Source organism: Coturnix japonica, chromosome Z (genome assembly GCF_001577835.2).
Source record: "Coturnix japonica isolate 7356 chromosome Z, Coturnix japonica 2.1, whole genome shotgun sequence".
Lineage (NCBI taxonomy): Eukaryota > Metazoa > Chordata > Aves > Galliformes > Phasianidae > Coturnix > Coturnix japonica.
This window is the reverse complement of record NC_029547.1, coordinates 58774755-58791553: the sequence shown is the minus strand read 5'-3', so window position 1 is coordinate 58791553 and position 16799 is coordinate 58774755.

Here is a 16799-nt window from a genome sequence, read left to right as displayed (position 1 = left end):
GAAGTTTTGGTCTATTTACAAACACTAGTCAGCATTTTCGGGAAAGAGGGGATTTTTATAGCCTAGGCATTTTAACACAAATACAAAAATAGTGTGGTTTTTTTTTGAAGGGAATACCCTGCAAAACCAGTGTGCTTTTTGTTCTCCCTCCAGAGATGTTTGCAGCCTCACAACTAAAACTTACCTCTAAAGGTCTGCATCAATGGAAGCAGACCAGATCTTTGCTGCCCAAGCATTGTTTTCACTCCCATGCCTCAGAGGTGCACAGTGTGCCCGCTTACCCTCAGGCAGACATTCATCTAGTTCAAGGTGGGGTGACTTGCCAGTGTTGATAACCTGTAGTCTCCAAATCCTTGCATTCAAACAGAGGTTAATGACATTTCCTCCCCTCTCCAGCAATCCAGCAGTGTACTCTGGCAGAGGAATCAAGTGAGATAAAGAACATCACTTTCCAGGAAACCATAGTTTCTGCTGCCTTTGAAACATTGCAGTTTGACAGTGAGTAGACCCCTTGGTGATTTCCTCATCAGCAAAACTTCAGAAAACATACATTGCTAATTACAAGTGTGCATCATTACAAGATGTGTATATCTGGTCTGGCCATATCAAAACACAGAATGGGATGGTGTGGTTGCTGGGGTTTTTAAGACAGTGACCTCTGTTCTTTTCCCCAGTAATTCTAGATAATCTGTGGCCATTTTCAGACTGACATAATTCCCCTTTATTCTTCTGGCCTTCTGGCCAGTTTGCCCTCCACAGTGTGGAAGGTGTCCCAGGTTATCTGGCAGTCAGTGGCAGCCAGGCCCTTTGCAAAGCAGGGGAGATGGTACCTTGCAGGACCAGTAAATGTTTCCCCACAGGCTGTCAGGGGCATGACTTTCATGGATGAGCCCAAGGGCACTGGAGGTGTATTTGAAGAACCCAGAGATGGAAGAAGACATCTATCAGCCTACTGTCTCATCCTTCATGCAGTGAACTTGAATATAGACCAAACCACAGGCTGGCTATGATACAGAAAGGAACTGATCTCGAATTCTGACAGGAGCAGTTCAAATTAAATATTTGGAAGAATTTCTTTGTGGAAAATGTGGTCAAGTATTGGAATGGGCTGCCCAAGGATGTTATGAGTTACGGAGTCTTCATCCCTGATGGTCTTTAATAGGTGTGGGGATATTGTACTAAGGGACATGGCTTAGTGCTGATACTCAGTAGGTCAGGCTGATGGCTGAGCTTCATGATCTTGATGATTCCATAAAAGCACATCAAGCTTACCCATCACTTACTTATCTTACACCTGACAGTGAGCCAGTGTTGATGAATCACTGCAACGTTTCTTCAAAGATCCACCATAAATCATACTATGACAAAGGCAGATGGGTCAAGACTAGGAAATAAAATACTTGGTGTTTACAAAAAAGAGAGAAATCTATCACAGGAAAAGCCTGAAGCCAAAATGAGGCTGGGAAACAGCTCAGGGGAAATACAGCATAACTTCTTGAAGCAGAACTACTGCTGGTTCCTAGATACCCATTTATGGCTCTCTAGACATCCATTTACAGACCCAAATGGAGATAGGAAACCACAGTATTAGGACCATAGTCCACACTAATGATCTTGGACAGCTTCAAGCACTGAACTGCCAAGCATCACTGTGACAGTGATTTCATTGTCTCTCTGTTGCTGACTGACTGCAGAAAACAGAATGGATCTACAAACCTAAGCCTGCTGCAGAGCAATTTACTTATGTGAGGTTAAGTCAGACAGCTGCAGAGGAAAGAGCAGCTTCCTGGTATTTGATCCTAGAGCCACGTGTCTGGATCCATTCTGGCATCTCATAGCAAAAGAACAAGCCAAGCTTAGCATCTTCCCTACATGCCAAAAATGTACATCTGAGAGGGTAAGGCTCTCTCCTAAAGCAGATGTTCTGTGGTAAGTGGAATTTTCCCATGGAAAACAAGATGAAAAATCAGACAGTATATCATCAAGATAACTCATGCTATCCTGCTTCAGTGGAAGGCTGAACAGGTTCAGATCACAGCAAGAAAAACAGGAACAGTAAAGCTGCCAGGAGCATAGGATGTTCTAATGTCTGTACCTAGTACCATATACTCTTTAAGGTAGATATTCTAGAGAGCACAATGCAAGAGTGCATTGCAAATCTGCTGCATAAAACTAAAAATCAACAACACCACAACCCTCTGTGGTGAGGAGTTTGTCGCCCTTGTGCCAGATTGTCAGCTTCTAGGACATCTCAACATGCTACTGCAGGCTGGGTGATGGCTCTGCTACAGCTGTTTCTTCTATGGGCGGTCTTCCATGTCCACCCTAAAGACCCTATGGATTCACCATGGTCAGCTCACCATAACAGTGGTGAGATTTCCTTTGCCAAGACCAAATAACATGGCTGAAAGAGAATCAGACCTTTGACTTTCTACATGGTTGTTTGATCTCCATTCTTTCCAGAGAGGCTGGATTTTATGAGGATTTGAATCAAGGCCAGTTATGCACGTGTCTCTAAAAAGCTTATAAGTTTGGTATCCTTCTAAGAAGTCTAAACCTTGGAATGGGTAGAAAAGTTTTCCTCTGGAAGGACAAACCGTGCCTCTTTTCTTATGCAGAAATTCTGGAAGGAGGACCATCGAACCACAATGGTCAGACCTGTTACTAAGCAGATATGGCTGCCAATGGATATGTGGAGGGCTGAACTAACATGGAGCAGGATCTTCACCCAAGGTTTGCTGGTGCTTTCTGAAGTCCATATAGAGTCGCCTTTACAGCCCACTCTTTTGCTTGCTGGCTGTACATATGCAGAAAGGAAAAAAGGGATTGTCCCCAGATCCCACATGTCCCCTGGAAGAAACATCATTCACTATGAAGAAACTTGAGTATGATTAGTCTGGAAGGACTGGTCTGTCAGTGCAGACAACCTCAACTGAGGTACCTGCCCATCTCTAATTACAACAAGATGGAAAATCAAGACTAATGGCCAAGATTTTGAAAGCAAACATCTCCTCTCAACTGCCCTCACTGTAGAGAAATCATTTTTTTGAGATGGAAGAAATGCGAAGAAGAAGAGATTAATCTGACAGAAAGAACTGGAGAGGAACAGGAGGAACTGGACTGGAAACAATTTTCTTTTAGTTATTTTAGTCCAAAAGTAGCAATGTTGTAGAGCTGAGAGCAGTTTGTAGCTAAAGCAGGAGCAGAAGTCCAAGCCAGATTACCTTGTGAATGTGCTCAAGCATCTCCTTGACCCTCACTGACTGCCTCTCACACTACAGCAGAAAGGCCAACCCCACTGAAAGCGAACAAATGAACCAACAGAAAGAAAGCTATAAAATGTCAGGGGAGCTTGGTGAAGAGCTATTTGCAAGGTACAAGAGGAAGAGCAGAAGCTGTCTAAGAGCCTCTTGAAACTAGAGAGGTTGCACTCATTTTACAGCAATACATGCCTTCTGCTGAGAGCAAGTAATAAATTCTCTCTGGCTGCAGGTGAGGTTTGCTTGCGTGGTTACCATTGTGGTGTGAAAGTGAGGAAGAGGCAGAATAGAGGAATGTACTGCATGGCTACAACCATCCAGCACAGTCAGACCCACAGAAATTTTAAATCCTGAAAGCATGTGGTTGTTGCTCTGGGAGGCTGACAGCCTCTCTGAACACTAGAAAATTCAGGTAAAACAGCACAGTTTTAAGGAGAGATGTTCAAGCTCAGACATTTTAATGTGAGTCCTTATCATCAGTCCCACCTGCACAAAACCAGTCACCAAAAGGGCAAACTCATCTCTGCATCAGCAAGACACAGAAGGAGCTGCCAGCTAAGGATGGAGGGGGAGAGGAACTGTGAATCCATTCCCCCAGGAAACAGCAAACATCTTTTCCAGTTTTAACATTCATTACAAAGACTTCTCAAATTTGTGTAAATCATGCTAATTCATATTGCCATCCTGCTGCAGTCAAACCAGGCAATCAGATGCCTGATGCCCTTCTGCACAACAGCAGCATACTGATTTTTATTTTTTTTTTAATATATATATTTTAAAAAGTAATAGCAAAGCCAGGCAAACACAAACTTCTTGTTTACTGCCCTGAACTCACTGAAATACATGTTGATATGCACTGGAAGAACTAGTTGTGTAAAAGACTTGCCTTTAGGAGGCTTGTTTCCCTACATACACTACTGCTCTGGTTGCAGTGGAAAGATCACAGAGAATCAGGGTCATAGGGGTTGGAAGGGACCTCAGGAGATCTTCCAGCCCAACCCTGCTAAAGCCTACAGAGGGCTGCACAGGAAATCATCCAGGTTGTTTTTGAATATCTCAGGAGGAGACTCTTTGGGTACCCTGCTCCAGTGCTCTGCCATTCCCACAGTGAAGTTCTTCCTTGTGTCACTAGGGAACTTCCAAATATGAGGAAGAACTCATGTAAATGTGCAGCCAGCCATGGCACAGAACAAGGACTTCATTATACCTACTTTTATCATTAGCCTAAAAGAACAACCAATAATGACTGTACCCAAAGTCTTCATGTTCTTCCAGCATAACCAAACACATCCAGAGTTTATCTGTGCTCTGAAGAGAAGAAAACAAGCTTGCTGTTTTCTTTATTTCTTCCTTAGAGCATTGTTGTTGCTACTAGGTCACTGTCATTGGTCCTAGTCACATCTTTTCCCACCTTATTTAAAGTGAACAACTGTTTATCTCCCAGCCTCAGTTTTTAGATGTTTATGAGGTTCATTCCTCTAAGCATGTCAGTATGGCAATGTAAAGGAAAGCTTGTTTGTTTTATTTCCCTTGAAGCTTACAGAAATTCTTCTCTGATCAACAGAAAAAAAATACGCCCTTTCCGCTGCCTATGATAGAGACCAGCATGTGATCAGTGCAGAAATAATCTTATCAGGCAGCCATTGTACTTTGCACAAGTTACGGCAAAGAGGGACAGCTGGGATTTATTTTTAAACTTAAAAATGATCATGAGAGAGAGAAGTGCTTTGGGAGGACTTAGTCATGGTTCACAATGATAATCTTTGTTAATGAAGTTCCAGGAAGACTTCTGTCCAGAAGCAGCAAATAATTAGGTGCAGAAAAGTTTACAAGCCCAAGGAGAACTCATTAATGAAGAAACTCACAGATTTACTGAAGGAGTCATCTTGAAAGACCTGAAAAGTGATGTTTATACCAGAGAGACAGTTAAGATGTAAGGCTGGTAGCAAACATGAGACAGGAGTTCAGCTCTCCAGCAGGCTACTGTTTGTGCTTGTGAAATACTTGTGGTCCCCATGGGTGACCCTTCTTCACACGCAAATTTAAGAGCAATAAGGCAGCCTCCTGGTTAAAGCTGTCTGTAATTAGGAAATCTCTGCAGTTGAGCAGTATCACACAGGGCTGTCCCTAGGGAGCTAAGATGTTTGTTTTGGTATGTCTAGGGCCCAAACACAATCCTTATCAGAAATCGTGTGATCCTTACAGAATCCTGTGAGTTGAAGAAATCCTTAAAGGTCATCTATTCCAACTCCCCTGCAATGAACAGGGACAACTACAGTTGGATCAGGTGATCAGAACTCAGTCCAGCCTGACCTTAAATATCTCCAAAGTCAGGGTACCCACCAGCTCCCTGGGCAACCTGTGCCTCACCACCCTTACAACATCCTTATCTTGGTCTCTCTGAATGGTATCAATCCTTCAGGCATGTCGACCACACAATGGATGATGGTGACATCCACTAACTTGCTGAGAGTGCACTCAACCCTGCTGTTGATGACACTGATGAAGAACTGCAGGCCAGCCAGTTTCACCTCTATGCCTGTCAAGATGATGGAGCAGATCCTCCTGAAGACCCTACCAAGACACATGGAAAATAAAGGTGACTGGTGGTAACCAACATGGCATCACCAAGGGGCAAGTCATGCCTGACAAACTTGGTAGTCTTTTGTGATAGTTACAACATCAGTGAATGAAGAAAGAGTAACCAATATCATATTCTGGGACTTGTGCATCATGTTTAACACTGTCCCACATGATATCCTGGTTGCCAAATCGGAGAAAAATTGGTCCATATTGGACCTCTTGCTGGATATGGAATTGGTTGGATGGTTGCACTCAGGGAGTTGCAATTAATGGCTCAGTGTCCAAGTGGAGACCACTTGGAGTGGCACTCCTCAGACATTAATGCTGGGACTGGCGTTATTTAAAATGTTTGTAGGCAACATGGACAGTAGGATTGAGTGCACCCTCAGGAATTCTGCAAATGAATGACCAAGCCAAGTGGTGCAGTTGACATGTCAGAGGGATGGGATGCTATGCAGAGGGACCTAGGCAGACTTGAGAGGTGGGCCCATGCCAACCTCATGGAGTTCAACAAGGCCGTGCACAAGGTCCTGCACCTGGGACAGTGCAATCCCAAGTACAGATACAGCTTGGGTGGAGAATGGCTTGAGAACAGCCCTAAGGACTGGAAGTGGGAATGATATGTATCAGTTCTAGGCTGCTCAATGACAGCATACAACTGTGTGCTTGCAGGTTTGCCTGCAATTAGAAGAATACTCATGGAGACAGAGTGCAAGATATAACATCTCAGTATTGTCTCTGTTTTTCGCTTTAAGGAAAACTTTTAGTCTCCCACATATCCTGGGCAATATGGCCCTGGTAGAGGACGTCAGAGAGAGGTGGCCTTCCTTTGCTCACAGCAAGGAACAGCTTTGCCTTGTCATGAAGGCACTTACTTTACCTTCCTGAAAGGACAGTAATAATAGTGCAGGCAGGGAGATGCTCCTAACCAAGGCAGTGTGAAGTTGTTAGTTGCATTTTCGGTTGAATTTCCTGTGACGACCTTCAAGAATTTTATGGCTGCAAGCAGGGCTGTGAGGCAGCAGTGCCAGCAGGAGGTTAAGGTTAGTGATTATTGCCTTTACTCCAAAATCTAAAGGAAGATTATAGAGGAAGATTTAAGTAAAAGGGACAGAAATTATCCATAAGAAGTCACAAAAAAGGAAATTCTCGTGAAGTACAAAGACAAAACAATTCACTGTGGGGAGGGCCATGCAGTAGGGAACAATGCTGAGAGAGAACTGCAGTTTCTCTCCTTGGGAGACTTCAAAATGGAATGAATAATGCCCTGATCAGTCTGACCTAGCACTAAAGCTTGCACAGATTTGCACAGGAAGCTGGACCAGACATTTCCAGCAATTTCTTTCCATTCAGACTGGACTTTATTTTCCCCGCTGAAATTCTGAATAGCTGAAATAATTCCTCTCACAAGATCTATCAGACAGCAAGATAGGCTTGTTAGGAATGCTGATTTTAAACTGGAAATGTCAGCTAGCAGCAGATTTACTTGTTTATGAGCAGGAAGAAAATTTCCCACATTTCACAAAGTTCTTGGGGCCTTTTCCATAGTGCATACAAACTCTGGTGGTCTACACATTACTGTGTCTGGAGGTCTGGCCTCTTGGAGCTCCATGTTCCCTTTTCCCCCCACCCAGCACCTCCCAGATTTCTGAAGGAGTTTCCTGGTCTCAATTGTTTGAACCTCAATGAGCACTTGCAGAGACCATGGGTAGGCAGAACCCTAGCTGTTCTGCCCTGGGCTTTGGGATGCTCTGGAATGAAGGACCTGGGTCCTGTGCATGGAGTTGAGCAGGGTCAGAAAGGCAGAAAGGGAGGAAAATCTTTCCCCCAGAAGGATGACCAGTGGATGTGCTGGCCTGATCTTGAAGATTTCTAAGCACCAGCTGGGTGATCCCCGAGCAACCCCATCTGATCTCATATCTGACCCTGCACCTATCAGGAAGTACTTGTAGGGCTCCTTACCTCTCTCCTTTTTGTTTTCCTTTGTATGTCCCCAGAGAAGAACATCATACAGACACAGAAGATATTTAAGCCTTATCTCAGGGCTGGGGTAGACTTTTATCCTTTTCAAAACCTTGTTCTTACCAGTGCTTTGTCAGATACTTGCAATGAACTACAAATTAAGAAAAAAGGCTCCACACTGCAGTGTCCTAAATTTAGGGCTGGGTTTGCTTTTGTCTGTCACTGCCATATTCAAGTGCTGTTGGTTCTCTGGTTACCTGGAAGCTTACGGGAGCAAAGAGATATACATACTGAATTCCCTCCCTACCCAAGAAGTGAGCAAAATGTTCCACAGGCTACCAATGCTGGCAGAAAGTGACTCAGGCCTGTTTCATGAAATACTGAGCAAAGTTATGCTGTGCTCCCTCACCATGCACTGGAAATTATGCTGCCATGAAGAGTCTCACCCTGCTGATGCCGCAGCAAGCAGAGTGGAAATCAAAAGGCACTCACACGGTGGCTATCTTAAGGTTTGCCCTATCTCCTCAATTAGTAAGAGCTTTCAACTTTTATAAAAGGGCATTTTTTATCCTGCTTATTAGATTTTGCTGATTTGAGTCTTATTTAGGCAAAGCAGCCCTGATACTGGGAGCAGCTTGCCTGTATTTTGTCACAAATTCTTTCTGGGGCTCTTAGCTTGTCCTAGAGCAAGGAGCTGTTTTCCAATCAGCAACCACATTTCAAGCTGCCAGGGGCATAGGCAAGTTTTCCTTTTGCAGGGTATGTTTCTCTCATCATCCTCAGCTGATATGTGGGGAGTCACTTGACTCCACAAACCACAAGGACATGACTTCAGCCAGCAAACCACCACCCCGGGGCCTTCCTCTGGTGGAAGAGAGAACAAAGGCAGCCTGACTTCAGACCAGGGGCTGCTGCCTACTATGTGGCTGGCAGCTCTCAGCTGACAAATTAATTACTGCTGCATTCCCCTATGCTCAGCTTGACCTCCTGGATATCAAATACAGAAACCTGTTTCCTGAGCTGATATTTCTGGGCCTGAAACCTGAGAACTGCTATTTCACTCTTCCTTGTTGATTGGGAGCTTTGTTATTTGGTCTGAAATAGCTGGAAGACTTCTGGTTTTGCACAAGATTTTTCTCAGCATCTGTTATTTGATAGGCTGTCCATCAGTGTTAAGCCACAGAAATAAGTCACTATTACCATTTTCCTGGAAAGAAGGGTAAAATAATCACATTTTACCATAGATGGTTTGCTTTAGGCTATGTTCCTTAAAGATGCAATCCAGTGTCAGAGTTTGGTGCTGGACACCTACTCAACTTTAATATTGCTCAAAAGTGGGCATCTGAATGGACAATGAGAAGTGTTAAAATAAGAAATCAAATCACAGCTAGTATGCTCACACCAGTGTGCATCAAGTATGCACCTGCAAGCATAGCAAGGTTTCTCAGGTGCCTCAGAAAGCATCTTCCAGAGCTGGATCACATCTTGGCTTTTGTCTAGCAATTTATATAAATAAGGCATCACATCTACAGCCAGGTCATGGACAAAAACACCACAGAAGCTGATATTAAATCCCTGGTTGTAGAATGGTGCAATGATATGTTGTGATACTGTGACTCTGTACCTAATGCACTTCCATGCCCTTGTGGAAGAGTCAAGTGTGTTTATAGTCTGTGTCTTTCAAAATACATAAAGCTCCTCAAGGATAAATTATGACCTAGAAATCACAGAATCATGGAGTCCTCAGAGTTGGAAGAGACCTTTAAAGGTCATCTAGTCCAGCTCCCCTGCAATGCATAGGGACATATACAGCTAAATCGGGTTGCCCACAGCCTGATCCACCCTTACCTTGAATGTCTCCAGGAATGGGACATCAACCACATATCTGGGCAATGATTGCACTGCCTCACCACCCTCACAGTATTTTTTTTCCTTTTATCCAACCTAATCTACCATTTTTAAACTTGAAATCATTTCCCCTTGTTCTGTCACCACAGACCCTGCTAAAGAGTCTGCCCCCCTTTTCCCTGTAGCTCCCGTTCAGACGCTGACAAGCCACTGTCAGGTCACCTCTCAGCCTTCTCTTCTCCAGGCTGAACAGCCCCAGCCCTCTCAGCCTGTCCTCATAGGAGAGGCTCTCACTCATATAGCAAATTTCATCTCAGGATGTGAATCACAGACAGAAGTTGTTTCCCCACTGACTCTAAAATAATAGTAATAGAAAACAATAAATTTGCACTCCCAAGCCTATATGTTATTAGTTAACCTTCTTTGCCAGTGTAAGATGAAGCACTAAGGAATGAGGTATAGCTGTTAAGAACACTTGCTAATTTCCATGTGTGGAGGAAACATGTTGCTGTCCCAGCCAGGCATGGTGCCACCAATGCACATCAACATCATCCTTGTCTTTTCTTTTCTAGGGGTTTCATCTCCCTGTGCACATGCAGTTCATATGACTTGCCTTTCAACCCCTCCAGCAACAAGCTGTGGCAGGAGGAAGGTTGAAAACTGAAGGAAGTAAGAAGAAGAAATGAAGAAGCAGAAACTCTGTGTGTGGGAACACAAGGAAAAGTGTACCTGCTAGTGAGATGGCCTTATACTTCATTATTTGGTTAGGCCATGTGAAATACCACTAGAGCCAGCATCACAACAGAAACAAAACGAGATCTAAAACTCAGAAGGCTTGTGCCCTGCCTTAAGATGTAAGAATGACCATCCTACTTTCAGCTGCATTGCTGTGTCTCTTGAATTGACATTTTAAATTCTTCAACTACACAGCACCTTTGGGAACAGCCTCCCAGCATTTAAGAGGATGACTCAGTGCCCTGTTTTTAAATAATCCTTTAGATGGAGTAACTTTGTAGTGAAAATTGCTCTACTTCCATTTATATATTCTTGCTATTGTTGAAGGGAGAGATTCTGCACCAGAAGGCTGTGGGCATGGCACAGCTCCCCAGGGCAGTGGGCTGCAGTGCCTGCTATGGGCAGAGCAGCCACCCAGCAGGTCAGGTTAGAGCAGGACCCATCCAACCTGGCCTGGAGCACCTCCAGGGATGGGGCACTCACAGCTTCTCTGGGCAGCCATGCCAGTGCCTCACAATAAAATATATAATAACAATATGCAAGAATTATAGCTCTATCTGTTCACTGTGAGGTTTATATATTCCCAGAGGAACCTTAAAACAAAACATTTTTCAGATAAGTATATACGCAGCTACAGCCAGGGCTGCCAACAGGAGAGCTCTCAGCTTCTCATCCTCACATGCTGAGCACCAGCTCACATCAGAAGAGCAGCAGTTTTGGCAAATATCACACAGTACATTTGAGGAAGTCCTCACAAAGCCGTTGTATGATGCTGAAGGATGGAGGGTGGGCTTGGAATGCCTGAAGGGTGCTCAGGTGGAAAGCGGCCATGCAAATAAGCTGAGCACTCCTGCAACTTCTGCTTCATAAGGTTTATCCTCACAGTCTGAGCAAGGGAGGCATAGCTGCTCCAGAATGAACTTTCTCTTTGTCTTACTCATGACACTATGTGGGAATCTCCACCCTATGCATTGCAAAACCCTGAGCCAGCACACCCTGGGGCTTGCAGCTCAAGAAGCCCACAAAGCCCTTCTCTGCTTTGCTTTGATGCAGAGTGCATGTGACAGCTGTGATCTTCAGTAACTTTGGGTATGCTGGCAGGTCACCTGATGTATGTTAGAGACTGAGACCTCTGCAATGAGATCCCCTATAAACAATATCTCCCTGCTTTTATCTTTCTTTCTCTAGAACCATTTTTTCTTGAAAGATGTCCTGGAACAGAGGATGCTCTTACAGAGAAAGAGGGCTTTTGTAAAGCAGGGTTCAGCCATGCACAGTGCAGTAGCCAAACCAGCAGGAGGCCAAGCACACCATGGCCAGCAAAGCCATACCAGACCCTTGGAGCTTTCACATTTTTACTGTGCTTTGTTTGACTCCTGCTTTCACTGTGATGGAAGGGGTGGTGTGATTCTTGGTCACGGATCAGAACTATGGGTGTTGTCAGCAGGGAGTCACATGCCTGTAGATTGCAGAGATGAGAAGTTCTGGTGCCAGGTACAACTGAATGCCAGCTGGGCTCCAAAAAGACTGTTAAAAAAACATCCACACAAACCAAATCCTCACTGGGCTTTGGTTTCACACACTGGAAAACTGGTAGTGATTCTATGTGGTGCTGGATGGACTGATGAAGGTATGATGTGTGCTCTTTGGCTCAACACTGTACAGACTGGTTGCAGTTTAAAGAGGACCCTGACTCTCTTTTCTCTCTTTTCCTGATTTCTTTTAGCTAAAACCCAACCTCTGGCTGAATGTCTGTGGGTGTATCATGTACCCTCAGCTGGTGTTATTTCTTGAATTAAGTTCCACATGATTTGTCACCCCAATTTCCAAAAACAAACTAAGGCAGAATATGAACCTTAAGGACCTGAAGGATAAGCAGCCTGGGTGCAAGGTGTGAGGGCCACCTGGAAGGATAACACTCTTCCTACAGGGATGTGTGGCAGCCAGGCTGAACAAGTGCCACAGATTGGTCTGGCTTCTCCCCAGCATGGACAAGTGAACATAGCTGGCTGTGGTAGACTACAAGAAACATGAATATTGCAAAATCAAACAAAAAGCAGAAGTGGTGCATATATTTGATGATTTTGTCTGCTTTTGCTACCTCTTGTACAAGTCATTCCCCTCCTTAGTCATCTTCTTGTGATAGGAGCTTCTTTTCCTAAGCCTCTCCTGAAGGTTTTATTTAATGGCAACTGTCCTTTGTCCTAGAACATTTCCATGTGTGACTTCACTGTGGACCGGAGATGACTGTCAGCTACAGCTTAGCACTGTTCTGCAGTTGTCAGTAAGTTCTGTTTCTCACATAAGAGGAGAAAGGAAAAATTAGATTTAAGAAAGTTGACTGAATTTGTTATTCTTACTCCTCCACAGGAACAAAGGACAGTGAGTTGCACATATGCATACAGAGCGAAACAACAAATCTTGTGAAGGAACTCAAAAATGGGTCTTAAGAGAAGCAGTCAAGAGAGCTTGAGTTGTTCAGAAGAACAGAGGAGTGAGGGGAGAACTTGGAATTCTCTATAGCTACCTGAAAGGAGGTTACAGCAAGAAGGTGTCAGTCTCATTTTCCAGGTAACAGTGACAGGACCTGAGGAAAATCTCAGGTTACAGGGGAGTTTTTACAGTGAGTATAGGGAAGAATTTCTTCAGAGGCCAGCCAGGTGTTAGAAGGGGCAGCCCAGAAAGGGTTCCCATCCCTGCAGGCAGATGCATTGATGGAGCATTGAGCAATATGGTTTGGTGATAGGAGTTGGCAGATCAGGTTAATGGTCAGACTTTATGTTCTTGATTATCTTTTCCAGCCCAGAAGACTCTATGATTGATGGGATCTGTACCATTATCATGGCACAGTGTTGACACTACCTTTGCAGAAGCAGCCTACTGGTAGCTTCTTTATGTAAGCAAACTAAAAGTTCTGTCACAAGCCTTTTGCCTCCTCCTAGGAACTATTTCAGGCATTCAGCAGAGAATACACAGTATATAATATTGTAAATAATGATTTTCATAACTGTATTTTCACCACACAAAGGTGACTAAAAATCTAGGAGTAACAGTCTGCTCCCTTAATAGCAAGCACCTTATGCAACTTCTCATTCACCAAAGTAATGTGAAAACAACCTGTATTAAACTACTGAAAACCAGATCTTTATCACAGACAGGTACGTGGCAGACACATTCTGAGCCATAAAAGACAATAATCGGAAGATAAAGAGATAGCATTGTCTAAATCCATGCTCACAGCATAAAACTGGCAATCAAACTATAGCTGTTTTAATTTAATGTTTTTACTGATTCGCTCTGTGACAGCCAGTACAGTTACTCACACTTTTTATGGTACACCATTTTAAGTTCTTCAGGAAAAAGATGCTCTATGAAGAACAGGCAATGACAGTAGGAATAGATTGACAGACGTGGGAGTAAGATGATTATCCACATTCAGGATCACAGCATATGGTTCTTCTTATCAGTGAGATGGAGATGATTAACCCTAGCCTAACAGCAGAGGAAACACTGTAAAAAGACGTCTATTGTACAAAGGTTAGGAAGAGTGTTGGGTACTGACAAGTTTATTTCCAAGCACAAAGAAGCTGTTTGAAAACAAGTGAAGAAATGCATGCAGCAGAAAACACTTAACAGTGCAGTGTTACCTACTGTCTATGTCTCTCTCCGTCTCTCTCTTTTTTTTTTCTTTTGCACAACTGACTGATTTAATTACGTTTTTAAAATAAAGCTTCAGCTTTCTTGTATTTTTAGAAACAAGACACATTTCTTCTCCATATTCTTCAAAAGTGTGAATCCATGTTCCAGTGCCTCCATCATGTGGAACAGCATAAGCAAATGAGCAAATCCTGACCACAGACATACATTCAAGTCCCACGTCAGAAGTAGCTCTCGTTTTCTAAAGCTGTATTCTTTATACTAACCTTACAGCAGAACTTATCAGTGTTGCTCTATAGAAAACTGATTTACTCAAGGAATGTGTTAAGATCTTTTCTATCTTATTCTTCTCCTTCTTAATGAAGTTCTACCACCCTGCCCAAGGGATGCCAAGAGGGAAGATACAGGATTTGGAACAGAATCTAAACAAGTTCAATAACAAAAGTCTCTCTCTGAGCCAGCCATGGTGGCCTTAGGTTTGAAGCTACAGTAGCTTCACAGCAACACCAGATCTTCTCTATGGCTGGATCTCTAATTCTGACTTAAGTAATGCCTTCCTACAGACACATATGACAGCATCTGTCTGCAAGGTAGCTCTTTTGCAGCCTGAAGATGGAATTGAGAGGTTCTGCCATTTACTTTATGTCCCCCTTGTTGTCCCTTGATTAAAAAAACCTGTTGGTGAAGGTGAAACATCCTGCCAGACAGGCTGGAAAGACTAACAGTACTGAGCCACAGTCTGTTAGGGATGCTGTGGAGAAATGCAAAGCCTGGGGATAGCAGAACTGATTTTGTAAAATGTATTCTTATATGCAATGACCAAACACCCTGTAGGAAGCCACAGTGAATGCAGACCAAAGTCTTCCAGCACACGATGACAGGAAAGTGGCCATTCCTTTTGAGAAGGTGCTCCTAAGCAGCGTGGAACAACTTGCTTTTTCACTGTACTTATAAAATACAAACTACATTTTTTCTTAGATCAATCATTCATAGTGAAGAAACAGCTAAAAGTTTTATTGGTAACAGATTGCAAGGATTCCTGTGAGATGAGGATAACAAGCACTGTTGTATTTCCCTGTGACTTCCCTGCCTCACAGGGAGTTCCAAAGTGTGTCACACACTTGTTTTGCCTTGATTTGAAACATGAGAAGAACACAGTGAAACAGAAAATGTTACAGCAAATGCATTTCAACTTCTGGTCTCTCCTTCTGCCCCGAAGATCTGTTGAATACAATGTATTTCCAAGCTTCCTAGGGCTTCAATTGAAGAAAATCCCTCTTTCCAACAGAACAGCCATTATCCCCTCCTCAAAACAAACGGGAAAAGATGTTATTGTATGTTCCCACAGCACTCTGACTCCACTGGGAAAAAGACAAAGAGAAATAAATGTAGAACATAAAAGAAAATGAATGCAAGATAAAATGGTAACAGAGTGAAAGTTACAGAACAGTGTGTTTGCTTGTGGATATCAAAGACAAGAAAAGGCATATATTCTTTTTTAAAGCTCATTTTATTTGGAAAAGCAAGGACTGATTATAGTGATTTGCTCCTTGAGATGGCTGAAAAGAAACATGCTGCTTCTGCAGTTTCAAGACCTGTAATCTGTAGCCTGTGATTTCCTAACAGCCACTAGACAGATTTCTACAGCTGCAACAGGAACCTACTCTGAAAAAGTCTGATACCCAGTTTACTAATTTCTCATGAAAAACAGCTCAATTTTGCTTGATCTGCATAACAGGAGAATTAAGAGTAAGCTGAAAAAGCAATCATGCACTGAAGCTAACAAGGGCCTCTAAGCAGTGCCTCTAGTATGGAGCCTCTGAGATGGTGCCTGCCAATCCAGAGCCTTTCCTGGAAAGACAAGAGCTGAGTGTGGGTGAAGAGAAGGGTTTTAGAAGTCACCTTTGTCTGTCAGAGTGTGAGACACAACAACACTGTTAACCTAACGAATCTAATCACACCTTGCTTTACAATGAAAATGTTCAACACAGTGTAACTGCATACACCTGTCTGCTTCCTCTGCTCCTGTGAATGCCAAAATATTTGGCTTGCAAATGTTGTACATACCATATTTCCTGAAGGGTTGCTTTTAAATGAGCACATCTTCTAGCATAAAGAGAAAAAACATACTGGGCAGTAAAAGGCTTCCATTGCTTTTTGCAAGAAAAAGACAAAGACAATTGACTGTGCAATGGATTCGCTCATGTTGCACAGCTTCCAAGTATATAGGCAGAGCATTCTCAGCATCATTTACTTATGTGGATTCTTTGGTATCTAACGAGAACAAAGGCTCCTGCCCTTCTAAATTGCCTTTTCACTGAACTCACAATGTGACTATTTTGTGATTCTTGTCACTCTTGAATTTCTCTATAGGCAAAGACATTATTATGGGAGGAAACAGACTGAGATTTATTGTACTAGATTTGGGGTTTTTTAGGAAAGAAAAAAATAACAAAAACAAAAACAAAAACTTTAAAACTGCAGAGGGCCAGTGTTGCAAAATAAAGTCTCCTTTTTAGTATCTGTTTCCACACACAGTACCTAACCACTTCCAACTGTTTCTAGGTGGCCACTATTCCTGCAGAGGAGGGGCCTGACTGCAGAGACTGTACTCATTCAGAAAGGGCACTTTACAATACAACTAACTACAGGAAGACATACAAGGAAGTATCTGGGAATGGAAATTCCATGTACCAAATAAAAAGTCTAAAGGCAAAAAGTATTTCACTGTTACAGTGATTTACTGTTATCTGC